Source organism: Otolemur garnettii, unplaced genomic scaffold (assembly GCF_000181295.1).
Source record: "Otolemur garnettii isolate 467f Iridium unplaced genomic scaffold, OtoGar3 scaffold00013, whole genome shotgun sequence".
In the NCBI taxonomy this organism is placed as follows: domain Eukaryota; kingdom Metazoa; phylum Chordata; class Mammalia; order Primates; family Galagidae; genus Otolemur; species Otolemur garnettii.
In genome coordinates, this window is record NW_003852408.1 from 23,985,204 (window position 1) to 24,008,762 (window position 23,559).

The 23,559-nt window shown below is 41.0% G+C and overlaps 1 protein-coding gene across 2 annotated transcripts in view; it reads left to right on the forward strand.

Moving 5' to 3' along the window:
* Positions 1-23,559, forward strand: part of KLF7 (Kruppel like factor 7) — an 85,981-nt gene that overhangs the window by 46,535 nt on the left and 15,887 nt on the right. The window lies entirely within an intron of this gene.

A 23,559-nucleotide genomic window follows, 5' to 3' on the forward strand; every position in this document is an offset into this window, starting at 1 on the left:
TATATATATATATATATATTTTAAAGATCATCAATTATTTTTGAAACATATTCAGAGCATAGTAAGTATATTCTGTTATTTTACTCTTTTTTTGATCAATATAATTTAAGTGTTCTGTGGAAGTTTAATTGTAGGTTTAAACGTGCTGTGAGATAAAAAAGGTTGAAAGACACTGTTCTAGAGTTTGCACTGAAGGATGTGAGGGACGCCTTTCAGGTAGAAGGGTAATATAAGCGTGCAGTCAGCTGTCAGCTTACATCTGCTTTGGGGCAGGTCTCACTGAACTAAGAGGTGGCACAATGTCTAAATTTAATCAGGATTTAGGGAAATCGTTTGTTTTCAAATGAAAAGTTGGCTAAAAACATTACAAACAAAAAGATGAGTGAAGCATTTATGAAGCAAACAAAAGTTCCTATGTCATACACATAATGAAAGTTCTTTAACATCCAAAATGCAATTTATTTCATTTATTCAACAGATACCTACAAAGTACTTGCTGTGTTCCAAGCTTTGTTGCAAATCTTTTACAAATATTAACCCTTTTAATCTTCATATCAACCCAATAGCATATAAGACCCAGAGAGGTTGAGTAATTTGTTCAGCATCACACAGCACACGTGGTTGGGTGAGGATTTGAACCAAAGTGTGCTGCTCCAGTCTGAGCTCTTAATTTCTATGCTAAATAATGAGAAGGAAAAAAAAGTCAAATGGGTTTTTTCATAATAGCCCATTATTAAGAGGAAATGAAAAATGTGCAGTTCAAATACAAATGGACGGCGAAAGCTGCTTTAAATGTCTTCCTTAAAGATAAGAATCAGGAAGGTCCTTAAACATATTATCAGGTGACTAAAAACCAGTGCAAGTGCAAAGGAATTACAAAGGATGGTTTTCCCGTTCTAGGCCTTTTATTGTTCCTGCTACAGCTTCTGTTATTATGGTCATCACTATTACCATTTTTTTAAACCTTAGGATTAAAGAGAGGCTTTCTTGTTATTGTCCTCATTAAAATGACAAATGTTAATACTCTATTCCTATGAAATAAGACAGGCAGGCATTCTAACATGTAGCAGAAACTGTATGTTTCTATGTTGCTATGCTATAGCAGACCCAAATGTAAAAATAACTTAGCCCAGGCTATGTGGCCTCCCTTTGGTCAACTTAAAATTTGACCCATGTCTTCTGTCCCATTGGTTTTCATTCTGTTTCATGGATTATCTTCTTTCTTACTCTGTTTGGTCTTCCGTTGCTTCACAAACAGTATCAAGTGCCCATAGATGCCAGGCACTGTGCCATGGAGTGACCAGCAAAAGAGGACGGGATGGGTCACCCTGAGAAGCCACTAAAGGGAGATTGGACATTAAATGGCAGTAGTCAAGGGCACCATGGAAGATTCAGAGATTACAAAGTAGCTTTTCTCTTTCTGGATGGGGTGTTTGTTGATGGTGTGCATCTTTTTGAACGATGCCAATGTGATAAAACACAAATTTATATAAATAGAAGCCCTAATTCAAGGTCAGGCATATCAGCAGGATAAAATTAAACTCTTCAGTATGGAACTGTAGGGGGCCCATTGACCATTTCCAATCTCCTCAGTGCCATAGATAAGAATTCTTTGAATTTATACAATAGCAACTGAAATGGGGCAATTTTAAGACATTAAAGGGCCTTTAATATGCTGAGACACATGGCTGCTAATGAAGTTTATCCATGTGCTGAGGCAGAAACTCATTAAACCCCGATTATGGGATGGAAACTAGAATAAGGGTTAAATGTTCAGTTCACAAGGTGGAGAGCGTTTAATAGGAGGGTTTGATAGTTTGGATTTAACATATTCAAGAGCTTAAGAGGAGTATGAAAAAGAAGGGTTCAGAATGAGGTGGTGGAAAACAGTTGATGGGAGAATGGTATAATTCAGGAAGATCTTAGAACTTCACCACATAGTAATTTAGCAATATGATAGCTCGTAAATTAAAAAGTAAATTAATGTAAGCATATATTGAATAGCATGGCTCAAACTCAGCTATATACAGCAAGCACACTTATTTTATCATTATTATATGGTAATAAGCATAGGCCTTGTGAATGCCTATTCCAGATGTCCTTTTAATGGATAATTGGTAGTCACAAAGTAAATAAGCATGTTAAAATAAGAATGGAGGAGAAAGAAAAAACATGAAATTAATAAGTGTTTCGTTACAAATAATTAATATTTTTTGAATAAAAAAAAATTTTTGAATTAATATTTTTTGAATACCCACTGTGCCTTCCCCCATCTCTGAGAACTTTGATTTTCTGATGCAAAAACCTGAACTATGGTTTCATAAAATCATTGTATTTGGAACCCAATCTCAAAAAAAAAATACAAAACAAAAACATAGCATGGATGAAGTACCGGTGCGGGGCACTGAGTAGGAAGAAGAAAAAAAAAAGAATCTCATTTCAGAAAAGGCAGTGGGAGTAATGGAGTTTTATAAACTCTAGAGTTTCACAGGGAGGTCAGCAGGTTTGATAGGGAAGAGAGAAAGGGGGTCATGAGAGTCTGTGCAAAGGAAAGAGTGACATTGAGAAGGACAAGTGTGACCTTTTAGAAAACCTATTCTCTTTAATAAATAGATAATATATGGAAGCTGTCTCCATTATAATGGGCGTGTTAATGACCAAGATGATTATGCTTATCCTGTACCTCTTTTATTGGGAGGTCTGAAGAAAGTTAAATGGAGCTTTATAAAGAGTAAAGGCAAAGATGATGTTATAAGAAGTAATTGGTGGTAGGCAATTATTTCCTTATGTGTTCTGAAGTCGAGACAATAGTGGAGTGATTCTGTTTGAATTGGAGGGAAATGGAGCTTAAGAAAGTCACAGGTCATTTAAAAACAACAAACAGAACTTTTTAAAAAAACTTAGGTATGATCTTCTTTTTCAAAAAGTCAAAGTCTGAGGGCAGATGGACCAATATTTTTAAATTGATACGTCTTCTTTGAAAATTATCCAGTTTGAATTTCGTAGAAATTACAGTTGATAATGGGTCATCATGAAACCAAATTTTCACATAAGTAAGTTTTTTCTGGTAAGCAAATAGAAACGTTTAGGAATCTGGTTGACCATGGAGGTTTGGTATGTGTCTTGCGCTGCTAAGCTATGTGAGGGTACTCAGGTGCCAAATGGGGAAAGCCCCTTCCTGACTGGGCAATTTCTATCTGTGCCCACCCAAATGAAGGCAGACTGGTTGGCTTTGGGCAAACCTGTTTCCCAAAATCTCAGTTCCTTCTGCATTCACCACCTAGGCACCTAATACCTGATCCTTTCCGTCACTTTCTGCCTTTGCATCAGGAAAGATCTGGTAGCAGTTCATACACTGTGGATTGTTGTGGTTGGTGGATTGTATATCCATCAACTGGTATACTTTAATCTTTTATTATTAGTTAGTTAATCTACAATTATGGGAGACTGCTGGGAGAATTTTAGGAATCTGTGAACCAGTAGGGAGACATGTGTGGGATGTCGGAAGCTGAGATAGTTTCCCCCAGTCCACCCCATCCCCACGCTGTTACCCCTCCTCTGCTACTGGGTTTTCTGCATTTTCTAAGAATGACTTCTATTTAAGGATCTGTTAAAGTAATATGTTAGCACAGCAGATATTGAGCTAAATGTTGGTAGAGACCAGACCATTGAAAGTTATCAAAAGTTAGTGACTACTGTGCTGGTTATTCAGCCAGCCAGTGTCATGTGTTTCCTCATTCTTGCAGTGTCCCCTGTTCAGTCACCAGTAGGAGCTCATATAATGCAGGTTAAGTCAGTTAAATTATTTCAGGATGTCTGCAGTGAGAATCAGTGTCTCATGGTCTGTCCTATATTTCTGTTCGCCTGCATCATCTGTGCTTATGGAGATGCGTGAGATAGGGGCTGACCCAGGACCGGAGCCCATAAGCTTTTAGGGTGGGAAGAATAGATGCCCTGCTTCCAATTCATTATGAAGCATGGGTCCAGCTTTGTCCTAAACGAAGGTCCTTCTTTTTGGACCTTGCATCCTTTCCTTGCTTCCCTTCAAAAGTTATCTGCATTCAGGTAAGACCCCTTTTATTTTGTTTGCAAAATAAAATGCATTTATAATTTAAAACTCTGTTCACATTATAACGTACTCCTCAGGTCTCATGAAACACAGGCTTCTTTTGTCATCTCTGCCTTCAGAATGTATTCTCTTTACATTACCATAATAAAACGTTTAACCTGGGGAATTCAAGAAAGTGCTGCATGTGGTTTTCAGGCAGACAATACAACGTAAACATTTTTTTATAATATCAACTTGGTTGGGATTGAATAGTTTTCACTGTCTCATGAGGTGAGCTAAAGATATAAACGCTGTCAATCCTTTTGTTGCAAGCAGGAAGCCAAAAGCCTTCCTCAGTTGAGAAAGTCATTTTCCTCCAGGCAGAGTCCAGTTAGGTGCCTTGTGGGCCTAACATCTTCCTTTGGAGCCCTGGCTGTCACCATAGCAAAGATGTTTTGTAAGAAGGACTATTGATTATACCAATATTGGAGACAAAGTTAAGAGAGAGAGGTTTAGAATTCCCTAAAAATGTAGAAGTATGTTATCTGTATCCTAATGAATAAGACCCAAGAAAGAGGTTGACTCTAGTTCATATTCTGATATATAAGAGCAGCAAGCTGTGCTAGGAGATATTTCAGAATATGTGCACAGTAGTCATGTTTAAAAGCTTTTCTGTCCTCGTTTTGTGTGTTTGTGTATTTTAATGCCACCTCAATGGAGTGCCTTGCTCGGTTATAAACTTAGAACATTGTATTTTAAATCCTCTTACTCTGGGACACACAACATCCTTCACATGTACTCAGCTTCTCTTCTAGAAAGGAAATAATAATTCTGCATATTGGATTCTCAATTGGTCATGAGCCTGTTGAAACAAGTATTGGTATTTTAAAAAGAGCAGCAAAAGATACATCTCCTTTCCCTGATATGGGTAATAAGACGTTTTATGTTCCTAGTGTTCAGGAAAGAGTGTCAGAAAATCAATATGAATAAATTCAAGTACAGAGAGGATTCAACTTATTTGAAAATGTAGTGTATAGCAAAATGACAGTATGTGTTAGGAATTTTTTTTGTTTGTTTCATTTACACATAAATAGTAACATGAAGAAAAGGTATCATAGGCTACTTTTAAATTTAGGCAGAAGATGATTTGCTGGCTTTTTGTTTATTCATTCTTTGTTGTTGTTTAGTGTCTAAAGGCTTACAGCTAAACTGAATTTGAAACTAAATACTGTCATTACAGAAGATTTTTTTCTGAGTTCTTCCAATTTCTCTGGGGACAAAATAATGGTCGCTTGAAGCAGTGGAGAAACAGTAATTAGGGCAAATAGTAATACTGTGCATGATTGAGGAAAATGTGAGAAAGGGAGGGAGAAATGCAACAGACAGACTTGTACAGCTTGTTACTAGGAAACCACATCAGCATTAAACACAGTGTGCTAATTGGCTATCCTGTTTCTTCCTGGGTACCAGCCTGGGCCTGCTACACAGCTGTTTCTGCTCTTTCTGGTTGCTAGGTAACTGCATCATTTTTTTCCCCCTCTTTGTATTCTGCAGGGTAATTGGCTACTTCTGCTCCTGGTGTTGCTGCTGGGTACCAGTCTGGGCCTGCTGCTCTGCTGTTTTCCGGAGGGATTCAGTGTTGGGAGTAGGGGAGGGGAGGAAAAGGGAGAGGAAGATATGCCGTCAATTAATGGAGCATAAGTGCAAATTCTACACAATGTCTGGCACCTGCGGCCCCTCTTCCTGCTTTCTCAACTAAATCCTTTAGCTATGGAAACACATTAGACTCTTGAAGTCTTTCTTTCTCTGCATACCTTACGAATATAGTTTAAAAGAAGTGAGCCATTTAAAGATTTATCACTCAAATGATAAATTTTGTCTTCTTTAAAAAAAAACTGGTGAAACATTACATACATTACATACATGAGTCTAAGAGAATTTGTGCAGACATTAAAATTACTAACTTAATAACAAGGTGGCAACTTGAACATCTTAAGGAAAGTGCCACTTTATCTCTTAAACAGATCAAATTCTTTTATAACCATTCTTCTTAATAACAAAGAAACAAGAAGAAATTAAAAGTATTGTGAACTTTCCTATTTATTTATTATTATGAAGGGAGGCTTCTAGACTCGCCTTTTGACTTTTCTTTTCTTTCTTTTTTTTTTTTTGCAACAAAGTGTTACTCTGTTGCCCTGAGTAAAGTGCCATGGCGTCACAGCTCACAGCAACCTCAATCTCTTAGGCTTAAGTGATTTTCTTGCCTCAGCCTTCTAAGTAGCTGGAACTATAGGCACCTACCACATTGATGGGCTGATTTTTTCTATTTTTAGTACAGATGGGATCTTGATCTTGTTCAGGCTGGTCTTGAACTCCTGATCTCAAACAGTCCACCTGCCTCGGCCTCCCAGAGTGCTAAGATTACAGGCATGAGCCACCACACTGGGCTTCTTTTGACTTTTCATTATGGGTTCAATTCCTGTGATACATACAGCTTTTTGTTGGTACCTTGCATTTACGTGGAAATAACGCATGTTTTATACTGTAGATGCTTTCGTATAGCAAATGAACAAATGTGATGCAAAATAAATCTGAAATCAATTTTGTGACTAAAGAGCAGGTGAAGAAGTAAAGAGTGTAATTACTTTACATACAGTTGTTGTTATCTCCTATTTAAGCAGACATTTCCATTTCATGGTTCTTGAAGTTCTCATTGGAAGTGTGAGGAGGAAGATTCTTCAGAACTGAAGTGATGCTCCAAGGTTTCACTTTAAATGGTTGAGAAAGTGTATGTAAATTAGGACCCCTTGAAGAGGCAGTTTCATCCCCCGGGAAAGACCTGTTTTATTAAGAAAACTCAGAGCACGTTGTGTGACTGTGCACAGAAATAGTTAGCAAAGGCAACTCTTTTTGACACTAATGGCTGGTACTGGTTTTCCATACTAATGAGATCTACCATTCCCGATCAAAGGCGAAGCAGGAAGAGCCCTGTTCTGAGATACAAGCCCTTTCACAGTAAGCTAAAACCAGGCTCTATGGAATCATTTCTGCTTAAAATATCCTTAACATAAGTGGAAGGGCTCAAACTAGGATAGGAAGTTTGAGCATATCCTGCCCTGTTCCACAGACCAACAAGCCATTAATAGCATTCAAACTGGGAAGAGAGTCATCTTATCAAAGGACAGCCCCAGAGCAAGTGTGCTATTTCTGCTGTCTCTAGGAATTGTAGAGTTGTTCATCATTCAACAGAAGGTGTCCGGTAAAGGATTTAGCTACTTGATTATGAGGAACTACCCAAAGTTAGAATATTCTTTCATTACTTAACAAGCTGTAGAAGGTGACTTTGAAAGGAGGGAGTGGTTTTGAGTTTTTAGTCTTTGTTGACAGCAGATTGTCAGAATAACAACTTTTCAAGGATATTATGGATCATCCCTGTCTGACTTGAGCAGTAAGTGGATTGAAAAACTGGAGAAGTGCTGGATGTCTGCCTTGCCCGGCTCCATTCTCTCGCTGTTGATTGGATGTGGTTTCAGTGCCTCGTTATGGCTCTAGCGAAGCTCAGGGAGCCCGAGCCCAGGGGTCTGTGGAGGCTGCAGTGTGGTGTTCACGGTTATTCCCAGTGACAACTGGACAGCAGGATACACTTCTGAGTCTCGTTTCTTCATTCTCTTCAGGGAGAGTGTGTATGTTTTAGGGGGTGTCTCACATTCAGGGCCAGAGTGGGGAGCACAGATAGGCACGCATACTCAAGGAAGTACTCTCTGGCTCTGCTTCCACCTCTGGGTTCTCCTCAGTCCTGAGAACCTGCTCTGCAAAGTCTCATGGCCACACAAAGTTAACTACCTTCTCTATCAGGTAGATCAGTTGACGAGGCTGGACAAGAGGAATCTGCTAGCTGCCGGTTCCCCTGCAGGCCTACTGCCAACCCAGAGTTTGCTTTTGTTCAAATCAGGAAAAGGTGCTCTCTTCATGGGGCGGGCGCAGCCCTGTGCCTGAGGACAGAATGGGACTCATCCCCTCAGCCTTTAACTAGATAACCTGTGTTCACAACCTCCATGTCCACCTGCTCACCTAGGGGTGGGGGCTGATCCACTCCAATGGGCCTCTGCTGACCCTTTAAGAACTCCTGGGGCTAATGAGGGTACGATAGGAACATGAAAGTCACACAGCAGTTCCAGGGGGCTATTGGATCCTCCTCTCAATGGTGGAAGAGGCCATGACATGTAAGAGCAAACCATTTAGTCCAGCCCGTCTCCTGAAATAGGAGATCATTAGTTGCCTAATGCAGTGGTTCTCGGCCGGGGGAGATTTTGCCCCTCAGGGGACATTTGGCAATGTCTGGAGACAATTTTTCGTTGTCACATCTTGGGGGAGGGGCTGTGCTCCTGGCATCTGGTAAGTGGAGGGCAGGGATACTGCTGAATATCCTAGAATGCACAGGACAGCCCCCACAACAAAGAATCATCTGGTGGCCAGCAGTGCCGAGTTGAGAAACCAAGGCCTGAAGCAATGCTGGCTGTCCTCTTTGCGCTGCTCTGAGCCACTTGCAAAACATTTCCTTATTCTTTTAATACTACCCACCAGGTCTTGCCTTCCCTTTTATGATCTTTAATAATATTGGCTAAATAGAAATACTGTATGATTTATTATTACTGTGAGGACTAAGAAAATGTGCCACTGTTCCCTAATGATGTGAAGGATATCTCCCCACCTCTGCCAAATGCACAGCTTTCCAGATGAGACGTTCGTGATCGCAGCTCCTCACAGGCACCACCCCCTCGCCCCTCTTTCGCTGAAGACTCCTGACCTGTAATAATTTGAGATTTTGCTGAGACAGGGGTTTAAATCACATGAGCTGCCAGGCTGGTTTGTGGGAGGGAGGCATTTCGCCAGGAAACGGGCCTTGCTGATGGGGCGCTGCGGATCCGCGTCAGCACGTGGAGCTGTCATTGTTCACCTGTCCTCTCGTGTGCTACAGCCTCGCTGAATTAGAACAGTTGTTTCCTTGTTATCAACAGAAGATTAGCTGTTAGTACAAAAAAAGAGTGGTGTGTTTTCAGTCAGAAGATAGAACTTATCTTGGGGAGACTGTATATGGCACTGATGCTACTTGAATGCATTTCCTGTTATTCATCGTTCTGCTTCGTGCCGGCACCACTAGGAAAGTACTGGAAGCTTTTTGATTTCTTAGGCAGAAAGTTGCTATTTCAGGTAAAAGGATTTAAGTGGCATTGTCTAATGGATACGTACTTTATGCCTGCATTTTGTCAGGAGTTGTGAATTATGCATGGGCCCTTTGAGCTACATTCGCATGCATAGAAAATAACATTGTCAGACGCATCATCCCCAGATACAATGGACAATATGCTATTATAATTGTATGCCATTGTCCTTGCTGTTTGGAGATAATACTGCTGACTTTATTCCTCAATACGTGACATCTGTGGCTTTCACACAGATTAGCTTATCCCTGGCCTCTTGGAGAGATTGCCATTAGTGAGCTGGCCTCGTGGGGTCAGGGCAAGTGCTATGTTTTGGATCACAGTTGTTATTGGACCTTAGTTTTAGACCCAGTAGGGAATTAGTAATCTTTATCTTGATGACCTGAAGATGCAGTGGTTATTTAGTCAGCTCCCCAGAGCAGATGTGCTGGAGAAAGGGTAGGCCGAGGCAGTCCTACTCAGCATGCGGCCAGGAGGCAGTTGGGTACCAAGCCTGCAAGTGGCTGTCTCCACATTAGTGCTCAAGTAAACAATAATAATGTCACTTCTTTATAGCTTATCAGGTGCTTTTACATACATCATTTAATTGTCACTTACCTGTGGTGAGTATTCTCATTTTGCAAATCAGGGATTTGAGGGTCAGATAATGATTTTTCAAAGGTTTCACTGCTGAGCTATGGCAGAGCCTTCCCTGCTCTGTCTTTGATTTACAGATCAGTAATTTCTTTGGGGGGGGGCTAGCCTAAAATAGGATACAAGTAAATTTAGCTTTATGATTAAGAAAAACAAATGGCTTAATATTTGTCACTGTGCTAACTTCACACATATGCCAAATAACATGTGAGTTATTATTTTACTTGTCCAAATATAACTACACATTCTGAGTAGCTAAGAAAACCAACTGGTTGTCTTATATATTCCTATAGTCCGTCTATTTTGGTTGAGCTTAAGAATCTTTGATCTTAGTTGGTTTTTCCTTATTGCAAGAAAGAAAACTATAATTTTGAAGATGCAAACAAATGTGAGGTATTGATTCTGGAAATGATACTTCCATGCTAGTGTGTTTGCATATTTTTGCAAATTTACGATGAGAAATAGTAAGTAGAAACCCTTTCCCTCACCCCTTAAAACAGTGCACCTTACCATTCTTCTTTTATTAATTACTAAATTGGAAAATCCAAATGGGAGTGCCTTAAAGAAGTTGAAGGGAGCCATAGGTGGATGGATCTTCGTATTGTATATTCTTGTCTTAGCTACATCTGAGCTTTGCTAAGTGAGTCTGAACAAGTGATTTCTGTGCCTGTATTTTCCTTTGTGTGATAAATGTGGAATTGAGGATAATTTAGTTTTATCCTTTTTTTTTTTTTTTTTTGGCTACTCTTTTGAAGATATTTATGGGTGGGTTAAATGTTCTAAAAAAAAAATGCTGGGAAACACAGGAATTATAAGACCACTAATGGGCAAAGATGCCCAAATTCATGTTATAATTTTGCTGATCTGTGCTGCAGCAAACTCTCCTCTGTGTTCAAAAAAGCATGCAGGAAAGAAGAGCTGCTTCCTAGCATTCTACCGGGAAGGTCTGCAACAGCTACCGAGCAATGGGCACTTACATTGCCTTCCAGAGATCTAAAGGAAGAAAGGGTATTAACACCAAACGACAAATTCCTGGAAGGTGGAAAGAATAACATGTATTGCCCCTTAAGGCACAACTCTTTTGAGGATTTTATGTCCGTAGATTTTTTTGTACGTGATCCTATATTCCTGTGCATCTTTGTACTTTCAAATTCCCCCTTTTTCTTCTGGTCTATCTGCCAAGGAAATAACCTTAATAATCCTTATAATTGGCAGGGGCCCCATCCCCATTTGATAATTGGGTTGTACTTGCTTAGAATTGGCTGCAAAGCATGTAGACTGCTTTGTAACCCACCTGTGTATCTTCTTCCCTCCGACTATGGTCTTATCTGGAAGTTTTTCTGTGGTTTTCCTTGGTGTACCTCTTCTATAAAAAGAATGTTTAATGAGCAAAGCCAGAAACTGTAAAGAATCCTTTTCAGCCAAGGAGGACTTTTCATACATCCTCCCCACTGCTGGCATGGGGAGAGGTAAGGTACAAAGCTTGTGGGATCAATTACCACAAGCTCACTGTGCAGCATTCTTTTTTTGAATCTGTTGTGAGAAGAATAAAGCAATAATTAAAATTAACTGAACAGCTTTTGCTCTATTGAGGCATTAAATCTTCGTGTAAACACCATCGCATTGGGCAAACATAGGTCTTTTCAGTTGGGCAATTTAGATGGGGGAACCACTGAAGTTTTGAGGTCTCCGGGTCAAGGGCCCATTTTGACATGGTTTGAAAGGTCACCTGCTCATTTGTATCTGTGTTCTGCTACAGGGAGAACCAGGAGCCGCCAGTCTGGTTCCTCCCAGGCAGCAGCACAAAGAGCCTGCTGGCATTTGGCAGATAGCAGCCTGCAGTGAGGGGAAGGAAACCGCACACAAAGCAGAGGCCGCTGCGCAGGAGAGCCAGGGGGAGTGCTTGGGAACGTCTGGGGCCCAGGCAGTGAGGCCGCTTGAATGTGGAGAGAACAGCAGTTATAAAATATAAATGTGTTTATTATTACACTGGGCCTATGCTATATAATTTTACACACACTCATATTTGTGATTTATGGCCTTGGCTCCATATGGAGTAGAAGCTTGCTAATTTAGCCCAGTTGATAGGGAGGCCTCTGAAGATGATCAGACTGGTAGGAGCAGTAGCTGAGAAAGAAATAGTCTCCTAAAACAACCGAAAAAGAAAAAAGAAAAGGGAGTGGGAGAGGCGGGGACTGCTATGGCAGAGACATCCTTTGTTCATTTATTTTGATAAGCAGAGCTTTGCTTTAATTATTCATGATAATGCTTGCCCTGGAAGGAGCAGGCCTCCGATGTCGATGTCGGAGCAGCCGCAGGTTGGTGGTTGGCGGTTGGGATTTGGTCCTCTGGGCAGATAGCACTGAGACAGCCTGCCTGGCCTTGCTGGAGATTTGTCCTGCTTGCACCTGGGAGAGGTGAGATGCCTGGGGCTGTTTCCACCTGCTGCTCCCCTCTGGAGGCCGGGTATTGACTGAGCTGGAGTGGAGGAGAAACCCGAGTGATAGCAGCTCCCGTTTCTGGCATGTGCTACTTTCTATCTCATTTCACTGGATCCTTACCAGACAGGTGGTGATTTTCCCATCGTAGGGAGGAAAACACGGAAGTCTGGAAGAGTCCAGGGATACCACCTACTAAGTGGCCAGGGTGGCTTACAAGTCTGCTTATGATGCTGGAAATTCCTAGGGAAGAAGCCCGGATAAAGCACTGGAGCAAAACCCTCCCCTTCTTCCCCCACCCACCCCAGCTCTCCCATCTGCTGTGCTTTCAGCCCATTTCCTGGTCTTAGTGTCAATTACCATCATTTCCGATAACTTTCCAAAGTGTTTCTTGACTTGGCAGAATCTTGAGGTACTTGTTATGGGAGTTCTTGGTAAGGAAAGCACTTTGGAACAGCATGAACTAGTTCCAGAGTCCCCAGAGGACCTATGGTTCATACCCTTTTCAGGGCAACGTTATACACTCAGGCTCCTATGTCCTAGGATACTTGGTGGACCATATATATGTGTGTGTGTGTGTATCAGGGGTTGAAGGCTGAATGGCCCCTCCACAACCCTGGGTAGCACCCTTGATGCATACGCTTTATGCCGATTTCCATACCTCACAGGCACTGCTTTCTAAATATGTTTTGCATTTGTCCACTTCTCTGCTGCTATGAGCAGTGTCGTCGGTGTTCCAGCCACTGTCTTCTCCCTCCTGGGTACTTGTAGAACCTCCTAGAAGCTCTCCCCATTCTCCATTTTGTAGAATGTTTTAAAAAGCTCACAGTGGCTGCTATTGTTCTTCGGGGGAAATCTACATTCTTAAACATGCTCTAGAAGAGCGCTTTCCAAAAGCAACATAATGTCAGCCACGTATAATTTAAATTTTCTAGCAGCTGCATTTAAAAAGTAATTCATTGTACTAATTAGTTAATTCTAATACTATATTTTATTTAGCTCAATATATTTAAACAGTTATCACTTCAACCTGTAATCCATATAAATAATTATTAAGGAACTATTTTCCATCCTTTTGCTAAACTTTTCTTTTTTTCCATTCCAAGGTCTCCCAAATCCAGTGTATATGTTTCACTTAGAGCATATCTCAATCCAGATTACCCACATTTCAAGTGCTCAGGAGCCACCTGTGCCAGTGGCTACCAGACTGGACTCTGAGTGCTTGCGCCGTCTGGTGCCTGCTTGTTCTCCAGCCACATCACGTCGTTTTCTCCCCATAGGGCACATTCTCCAATCCTTCTCTTTGCCCAGCTTCTAGGCTGGGTGCAGGAGAAAAAATGTAGCAGAAGGATGAGAGAGCCTCACCCTTGCTGAGATGCAGGAGGTGACTCGATGCCAAACTGCCCTCATTGCACCCTTCTACAGGGCTTTCTGGCACGTGGGATGCGCTGGAGTGGAGGAGTGGGAGGAGGGTGGGGTCTTTGCTCCAGTGCCCCTCTCCTGTCTTGTTCCCTAGGAAATTCCAGCATAATATTACAGAATGGGCTTAGGAGTCAGATCCCAATTTAAAGGTCAACTCAGCTACTTCTTAACTGGTGATTTGTCCCTGGGCCCTTCTAGGCTTCCATGTTCTCATCCCTACAGAGGGAAAATCACTGCCTGTCTTGCAAGGATTCAGTGAAATGATATGGGGAAAGCACTACCAGCTGCCCATATGTAGAGAAGGTGCCAGAAACACAGGCCATTATCACTCAGGTTTCTCCTCCACTCCAGCTCAGTCAGTACCCATTCCACCCCCAGCAGATGGAAATGAAGCTTCAGCTCATCTCACCTTAAAGTGTGAGTTAAGAGTGAGGCCCTTGCTTTGCAACTGGCCTTGGGGGTTTTCTGTTTTTTGGTTTATCTAGAGCTGTCTCAGGGTGACAAAGATGTTCCTAGAGAAGGTGAAGGGAATGAAATTTTTAAAAAAGTGCAGAAAAAGTTGATATAGGGTATTTTCCACTGGGAAGAATTGACTGCTCACACTAAAGTCCTGTGGGGAGCAGTACCGTTCTTGGAGCTAAAGGGGAGACTGTGGGCCTGGGGGACGGTGACCGAGTGGGAGCTCACACTCCTTGCTTCTTGTCTCGGTAGATTATATTCCTTTGCTTATTAATTTTTTAAGTTAGGACAGCTGTTATATAGGTGCCTCTAAATAGTTCTGACATTCTTTCCAGTTGAAACATTTATTTTATCAGGAAATATTTCCAAAGGGAATGTGAGCATTGATTCTATTTTAATTGTTGGCAGAGTGAGGTAGTGGTTTCGCTTGTGTACTCTGAAGGTGAGACTGCCCGGGTTTATACAATTATAAGTTGGGTGAACTTGAGGAACAGCTTAATTTCTTTGCCCCTCAATTTCTTCATCTAGAAAATGAGGGAGGATGGTGATTATAGAGCTCTTGTGAGGATTAAAGGACAGAATATACGTAAATCCCTTAGGTTCTGTAGTGCCAGGATAGAGGAAGGGCTTGATAAATATTAGCTACCAGCCCGTTTTACCAGGATTTATAAAACAAATAAACAAAAAACACTATTATCTGTTGTAGTGGGTAGAACGAGGCCCCACGTTTTGGCTTAGGGTGACCATGCGAGGTGTTTTTTCTGCAGGGATATGTCTACTTTGTTTATGTGTAACATTTTGGACCTTTCTTCCCACACATCATTTTCTACTATATGTATGTCTATGTGAGGAAGGAAAATACAGACCTCTCATGAGGGATTGATTCTGCCATTCAAATATCCATATATCCAACAGAAAAAGCCAAACATATTTCAGTGGGTGAGATGGTATTTTAGTGGTGCATGGGTTTGGGACTATTTGGTCAAAGCCCTTTGGCTTTCTAATCAATGACACATCACAAGTTGAGGAGCTTGGGCTTAGGGTCTTATCTCTGATGGCAAAATCAAACACCAGCAGCCTCAGGACGTGGTGGGCTCCTCATGCCTCAACACTCATCTCTAACCATCTTACCTAGAAGCAGGTGAATGTGGGCCTGATATTCCCCAAGAAGGTGTATTTGGGTACTGCGTGTTGTTCTGAGGTGCGTTGCACGAAGAATTTTTGCATGGAATATTTTACTGATTGCTCTGCCTATATAGTGGGTATGAAGCATATGAAGCACTTGCACAAGAATCATATCTCCTCATACTTCATAATAGCCCCATGTGACCTACCCCCTCAAAAAAAGAGGTTAGCTCCATTTTGCAGAGGAGGAAAATGAGACTTAAAGAGCACGTAACTTTCCTAAGGGCACGTGGTAAGTAGCAAGAGCCAGGACTAGAACACAGGTTTCCGGATGGCAAGTCATACGTGTGTGTGTTTTCGACTGAGCTGTGCTTATACGCATGAGATACTATTTCGAGAACCTTCCTGAAGAAAATAAGTGAGGTCGTAGTGTGAAATAATGTTTCTATTATAGATATTAGCCACTGGGGCAGGTAGCATTTTATTGTTCATTTAGGTTATCCTTTGAATTTATTTTAGATCATAAATGACAGAGACCCAAGCTAAACGAAGCCTGAAGATTTTTTTCTCTTTCATATAAAGGCCAGGCTCTTAGACAGCTCTGCTCTGAGAAGTCCAGGCTGCTGTCTCTTGGTCCCCATCCCAGCGTTTCTACTCCTAAGGAACGGCCCAAGTTCTTGCCATTCAAGATGGCTGCCACCACACCCAGTTCTCATGCTCCTGTGAAAGTGGGAAGAGGAAGAAATGTCCCAACCTTTAAAAATGCAACTTGAAATTGTCCTTGTTTCTTCCACTCACATCTCATCAGCCAGAACTTAGTCATATGTCAATGAACAGCTGCAAAGGAGCTGGGAAATACATAGAGCCTTTATTCTGGCGGCCATGAGCTCAACTAAAATCTAGGGATGCTTCCACTGTCGATAGGGGAGACTAAATATGAGGCGAGGACTGGCAAAGAGGCGTTTAAGTGTAAGAGTAGGTTCTGTTTACCCTGTAATGTAGACATTTTAACATAAAACATTTGAGTTCTGAAATTCTGAATGTATGCCATGGTGAGTGGAACATCTTAGTACATTCTACCATGTTTCTCCAAAAATAAGACCTACCCCCCAAAATAAGCCCTAGCAGGATTTCTATGCATTTGTTAAATATAAGCCCTACCCCAATAATAAGACCTAGTGATGTATTGTATCTGCATAGCCATGCCATGCATTTCAGCGCAGAGAGGAAGACATTCCCTGAAAATAAGTCCTAGTGTGTCTTCTTGAGAAGACATAAATATAAGACAGTGTCTTATTTTGGGGGAAACATAGTAGTTTGTGGTGCATTGTAAAATCAGAGTAAGTGCATGAAAACCTGGTTCCTATGGAATGGCTTAAGTTCTGAATGGAAACTTAATTTATATTTTGCATTTCACAAGAATATCCCATTTCTGGAATACTATCAAGTTGTTGGGAAATTAATAACTTCATATGGCAAGCACATAGGGTCACATTAACCACATCTTAATATGTTTTGCACCTTTCCCCCCCTCCAAAGTGTAAAGTCATATTGCATTGACATTTTCCTCCTGGGATGCTTTCATTCTGCAATAGAAGAATGAAGAGAAAGTATTTTTTAGCTGTGGTTTTAGCACAGACAAAATTGAGGCTGTTTGAGGTTAGAAGTATATAGGCCGACAGCTTGTGTGTGGGTGTTTCTGCATATGTGGGTGTCAATATGTTTGTGCTGAATTGTTTGCAGATTTGGGGGGGAAGGGCAGCTTGTGTGTGTGTGTGTGTGTGTGTATGTAGATACCAGGGGTGGCTTCAATCATAGTGTTTCATTCCTAATGATTCCTATTAGGGAGCAGTAGAGACAGGATGTGGGAAGGTCCAGGGAACTGTACTTGAAGGCAGGCTTGAAGATGGACCCATATGTTTGTTCAGCCAGATTAATCAAGGCTCTTGGGGCATCCTAAATCGTGGGCATACTAAGGTGAGTAAGCCTTTCCTCTGCCCTTGAAGGGAACATTTGGTTTTGTGGGCTATAACATGTCAACAGATTACTCAAGCAGTATGATAAGTCTCTTCCGGAGGAAGTTATACAGCAGAAGGAAGGAGCACTGAGCCCTACTGGAGATGGTCAAGAGTCACTAACCAGAAGATATGCTTACTGAAGGATGAGGGCCACACATTGTGCCAGACTCTGAGGATACACATGTGCATAGGTGGGCTCTGGACACAAGACAAGCAGTCCCTTGAGGGACTCTCAGAATCTGGCTGTTCCTACCTCTCCAGTCCATTTAGATTCCTCCTCATATGTGCCACTTTCACATTAGTGGTGAGAAATGGCTCACCTCTGGGCCTTTGCATATGCTGTTCCATCTCCCTGAATGCCCTCTGCTCTTGTCTCTGGCATCCCTCAAGTTCCAGACCAGCTGTTCTCCTCTGGGACACCTACCATAACTGTTCTGCTGAGTCTTAGGGATTCTCCCCTTCACATGTCTCCATGGACACATTTATCCAAAACATTGGGCCTGAGTTGTTTGTGTGATGATTGGTGCTTTCCCACCTGGGAGCCCTGCTAATGTGGAGAGCCTTTCCTTTTAGCTGTAATCTCTGGCATTGTCATAGTGGAATCAATAATTAATGCTGGGTGGATCCAACGTGTCACACTGATGAGGCTGTTCAGTGGCTGTTCACCAATGGTGAATTAAACCAGAAGTCTAAGGATTTGACTTTGCCTGCTCACCTCATGAACAGAGATGAAATACTTCAGAGATAATGTATGTTAGGGTTTACGAATCCAGAAAGCAAGGTGGTAACAAAGCCCTTTTGTACCACTGGCTTTTGATGGAATGTTGATGTCTCAATCAGCAGACATCATATTAAGTGCCTGGCCCTGTGCTAGACTTTGTGGGTGATTACAGAGAGGCAACTGAGAGTCCTGGACACACATTAGATCCTTTAACATTTATTCAATTGGAGCTATAAGATGTCCCTGTTTCAAAAGCACTTTTCATCTAACGTGACTGGGGAAAAGTGGGGCAGGGGATCAAGGTATACAAATATGTCTTTTTCTGCGGGAAATAGTAAAAAAGTGGCCAGAGTGAAAACTTCGACAAGGGTATAGTTTTCTGGGGAAGAGGAATCCTAGAGGATGGGGTGACAGGTGGAGAACAGACACGTTCTGAGTAGAGGACATCCCAGCAAGTGGGAAAAGCTGGGGAGGGCTGTCGGGGGATGTTGGAGAGTAGAAGGTTTGTGTAAAGAGCAATGAATGAGAAGGTAGAAAAGTAGAGACATGGCGTTACAGAAATCCTTTCCTAAGGACGTAGACAGTGTATGGGAAGAGGATCATTTGTCAAACTAAGAAACGTAAATTTTCTTTTAGGGTTAATCTTCTCTTAGACTTTATATTTGGGTTGTTTTACCTAATGAGAAAATTCAATCTCTGGAAAAAGAAAATGTTTGATCATCTCGGAAGAGAATTATGTGGACGTATCGATGTTGCACATCTTCACCAATTTGATATTTGCCTCTAAAAATCTCTAGAGAACTCGATTCATTATCTATTCAGTTTGAATGACAGCCGGTCCAGGGGAGGGCCCATGTCTGCATTATCTGTATGTAAATTATCCCACTGGGGCTTCTTGAAGTTTAATAAAGTTCTCTTTTTTGTTTTTGAATTTTAGGGGAGTGACTTTGTGAACTATTGATATGCTCAGGCCCCTAGTCCTGCATCTGCATTTGTATAATCAGGGAATGTCAATTAATGTTATCATTAGCTTAATCAAAACAAATTCAGGATGCTGAAGCCAATTATTTTATAGCTTCCAAAAGCAGATCGTGGATGGTTTTTGGATTATCTTCTCCTATGGATTTTTAATACCATTGGTCCATCTCTTCATATACACATATATCACATAGGTAGCAGAAATTCAACTTTTTTTCCATGTGATAAATGATTGAAGCTTGTATTTTCTAGTTTTTAGTTAGCAAAACAGAATAATTCAGTGTGTCCAGGACAGTAAAGGCATCATAACTAGTGCGGTATGTACCAATGGGTGACTGCCACGGACTCTGATCTGGTAAGGCCTGTTTCAATGTCCCTTCCCTCTGCACCTGTGCTGACCCCACATACATTTGCATTTTCCATGAATCCCAGGCCCCCCAATCCTCTCCTTCTACCCTCAGACTCCCCACAAACCTTCCCAATAGGGTGTCCTGTAGACCTACCCTTTCTCAAAGCTGGATGCTCCACAATTATTCTTTTTTTACTACCAGGATTACTACTATAAGAATAATAAATTCCTTGCTCCACTCACACAGAGTTGAGCACCCGAGATGCCAACCCCTGAGATTAATTGGATCTTAGGGACAGAAGTTTCCTGCTCTGTGTCTGGTTACTTTAAAGGGTGTCCTTTTGCTAGTGAAAACTTCACTTTCAGAGTGCTTGGTGATGCCTGTGTTATTAACCAGGCTTGGAACATGTTGTGTGGACATAAAAGAAAAGTTTTTTTTCTCTTCATTCTTAAAATTGTTTAAAGTGATTCAAAATTTGGTAGTTTGGTCATTGCTGTAGTTGAGAGTCTGTTCCGGCATATGTTCTCTGCAATATGGCGCGTCTTTACATTTGAATGGAAACACCAAAGATTGGCCAGAGGTGAGTTTAAAATTCATAGTTTTTAACAATCAAATTTCTATCTAAATGTATGAAATTGAATTGTGAGAACTTGGCTTTCAGGGTAATACCTTTGCTACTAAATGGAAAAAAAAAAGAAAAAGCCCTACAAATAGGTTTCAAATAAATTCACACAGTATAATTGGCATCCTGAAAGGAAAAATGATGAATGTTTCAGTAACTTTTTTCTCCACATTTAGTATATACCTAGCTTTTAATTTTATTGTAACTGGTACTCATCAAAATATATATAAATTTTCAAGCTGACTTTAAATTTTCTTAATCTCTAAAAAATGCTGATAAGAATAATTTTTAAAATTAACTCTGGAAAACAACAACAGAAAGAATAAAAACAAACTAAAACAAGGGGGGAAATCCCCAATAAAGTAGCCTTGGTCTACGAAAACATGTCGTTTACCCAGTGATTGTGCTTGTCTGTTTCAAAACATGAGAATACACAGCTTCAGGTACGAGCATTATTGAGGCCTAAATTATTGGGTTTGCAATCTTTTGAAAATTACAGTAATATATATCCTAAGAGTTGTAGGTTTGGTGTCTTGTCAGCTGGTTATACGTCAGCCGGCCCACTGGAAACTATAGAATACTCCATATATTTTTAATTAAAAATAAGTGGAGTAGAAAGAGCAACAGCTTTAAGAATTTTATGGCATTCTTTATCATGGTATAGTATCTAAAAACACATGTCTGGAATCATAGGTTGTACATTGCAAAAGCTCTTTAACTTTCAGTAGCTAAACTTATTTCAGCATCTGCATCGGTTACTAAATTTCATGACCAGCCAGTCTTCCTCCAGCATTTCAAACAAATTCAGCAAGAATCTAAGACTTTGCATCCAAAGGAACATTTTGAAAAAGTTAACAGTTGTTAAAACTGGAACATGGCCCTAAAGGGTTCATTGAATCCTGTGTGTCTCCCGGCTCTGCTTCACGCGGCAGGGTGGGCCTGACAGGGGACTCAGGGCATTGCCTGGGCTCCAGTTAAGTCTCACAGCGAAGCCCTGGTGCTTCTCACTGGCCTCCTGTATTTCTGCAAACTGCCTTTTGTTATCAACATCATCATCATATGCCTTTCATTTATCTGGGACTTTGTAATAGACCAATCACTTTCATGTAGTAAGTTCCATAGAAGCTTCTTAGCTACAAGGAAAATAGGACACATTTTTTGTTTTAATTTCATTCCCACATAGGTAAGAACCCAAAGAAGGTAAATGCCTTTACAAGGCCACAATGCTATTATGTGGCAGAGTCAGAACTAGAATAATCTATTTTTTTTTTTTTTTTTGAGACAGAGTCTTACTTTGTCACCCTTGGTAGAGTCCGGTAGCATCACAGCTCGTGGCAACCTCAAACTCTTGGTCTTAAGTGATTCTCTAACCTCAGCCTCCCAAGTAGCTGGGACTACAGGTGCCTGCCACAACATCCGGCTATTTTGTTGTCGTTGTCATTGTTGTTCAGCAGGCCCGGGCTGGGTTTGAACCCACCAGCCCCAGTGTGTGTGGCCGGCACCCTAGCTGCCGAGCTATGGGCGCTGAGCCAAATAATCTATTTTTTAATGACTAGTTCATTTTTCCCCACTAGAGCAAGGTTTCTGAAAGCGCGGTCTCTGGATCAGCAGCAATGTCATTTGGGAATTTGTTAGAAATGCAGGTTCTTGGGCCATCCCTGAGTATTTGGACCTACTGAATCAGAAACTCTCAGGGTGGGGTTTACTAATCTGCATTTTCATAAGCCCGTTAGAGGATTCTAATAGGAGGTAAAGTTTGAGAATAAGCATGTGAAGGACAGTTTAAGGTAAGAGAGGATGGCTACAGAGGATGAGAAGTCTTTAAAGATAGAAATTACTTTGGCTTTCTTCTGGGACTTTTATGGGTAATATATGTAAGAATGCCGTTGGAGTTCCCACATATATAAAGTTTGTGCTACCTTCCGTGGATAAAGTGGAGAACAATTCAAATGTGGCTTCTGCTCTCATGAAGTATACTTCACCAAAACATAGCCATAGGTTCGAGGGTGGAGTGTGGCAATGAGAGAAGACGTCTTTGAGCCTTTTGGTGTAATGACGTTTCTTGAAACCTCCAAGCTTCTGCGCCCAGGCCATGCGCTGCTATGTAAATCTGCAGGCTTTCTTCTTCTTCATACACGTCTTTCTCGCATTCCTGAATCCAGGCACAGAGATTCTACAAATGGATTTTGATGGAGAAGGTCTGAGATGGGAATTAGGAATCTGCATTTTTAGCAGGTGCCTCAGGTAACCCTCAAAGTAGGGAAAGGCAGCGGTTGCCTCAGGGGCTAATCAGGGCCTTCCCCATCTGGAGGCTGATAATGTGGAGTAAAAAAGGAAAGGGTAGATAGAGATGGGAGACCCACGAAGGGGAGTCACTGAGCTTGGTACTGAGTCTTTCTTCCTTAGTTTTCTCATAGTTCAGAAAATAGTGCCTAGGGCCACAGAGTGAGACTGTCTCAAAAAAAAAAAAAAAAAACGGAAAAAGGAAGAAAACAGTGCAAAGATTTTGAGTCTGGAAGAGTGCTTCTACCACGGGCAAGAATGTGGAAATGGGAACATGGGATTCTAGGCTATTGGCTGGGGAAAAATCCAGGAAGGGTGAGCCCTCAAGTTGGGGTGGTGGGTTTCTGTATACATAATATATTTTCACCCAGTGCTGTCTAAAACAAAAAATAATATTCAAGCCACATAAATAATTTTAAATTTTCAAGTAACCCCATTTAAAAAATAAAGTAAAAAGAAACAGGTAAAATTATTACAGTAATGAATTTTACCTAAACCAATATATCTAAAATATGACCATTTCAACATGAAATCAGTATTTCAAAAAGTATAAGTGAGATGTGTTTTACATTCTTTTTTCTAATACTGTCTTCAAGATACAGTGGGTACCATATGCATCTGGCATATCTCTATCCACATACTAAGTTTTCAGCGGTAAAAGTTAACTATAGTCCTATCAAAGCAACTGTGTAAAATATTTCATACTGCTTCATTTTTTTAACTCTTAATTTTAATGAATTGAAGTTAAATTAAAAGTTTAATTTTTTTACTCCCGTTGGCAACATTTTAAAGTACTCATCACCATACGTGGCTAGTGGCCGCGGTCTTGGACAGCAAAATTGTCAACAATTGGGGCGTTAAGTCAAAACCTTTTCTCTCCTCTCTCCATATTCTCAAGTAAGAGCTATACCTTGCTGAGGATTGGGTTGAAAATTTGGATTGTAGGTTTTTGAACAATCATTATGTAATAATAACCCAGGCTCTGAGGAGTTAATCTATCCTAGATCGGTTACTGTGTTATTAGTTATTTTAAGAATAATAAAAAATCAGGACAATGTGCCTAGGCCCTTCCTTTGTGAAATTCAGTAACTCAATTCTTGCACCTAGCAGGCCTGCCAGTGAGCAAGGAATGGGTGAATGGTAAATCCACACGGACCAGAAATGAGTACACATTTTATTTGGTGTAGTAGCCAATGCTTTTGGAAATTCTACAAAATAACGCCCTTGTCTTATTTTTCCA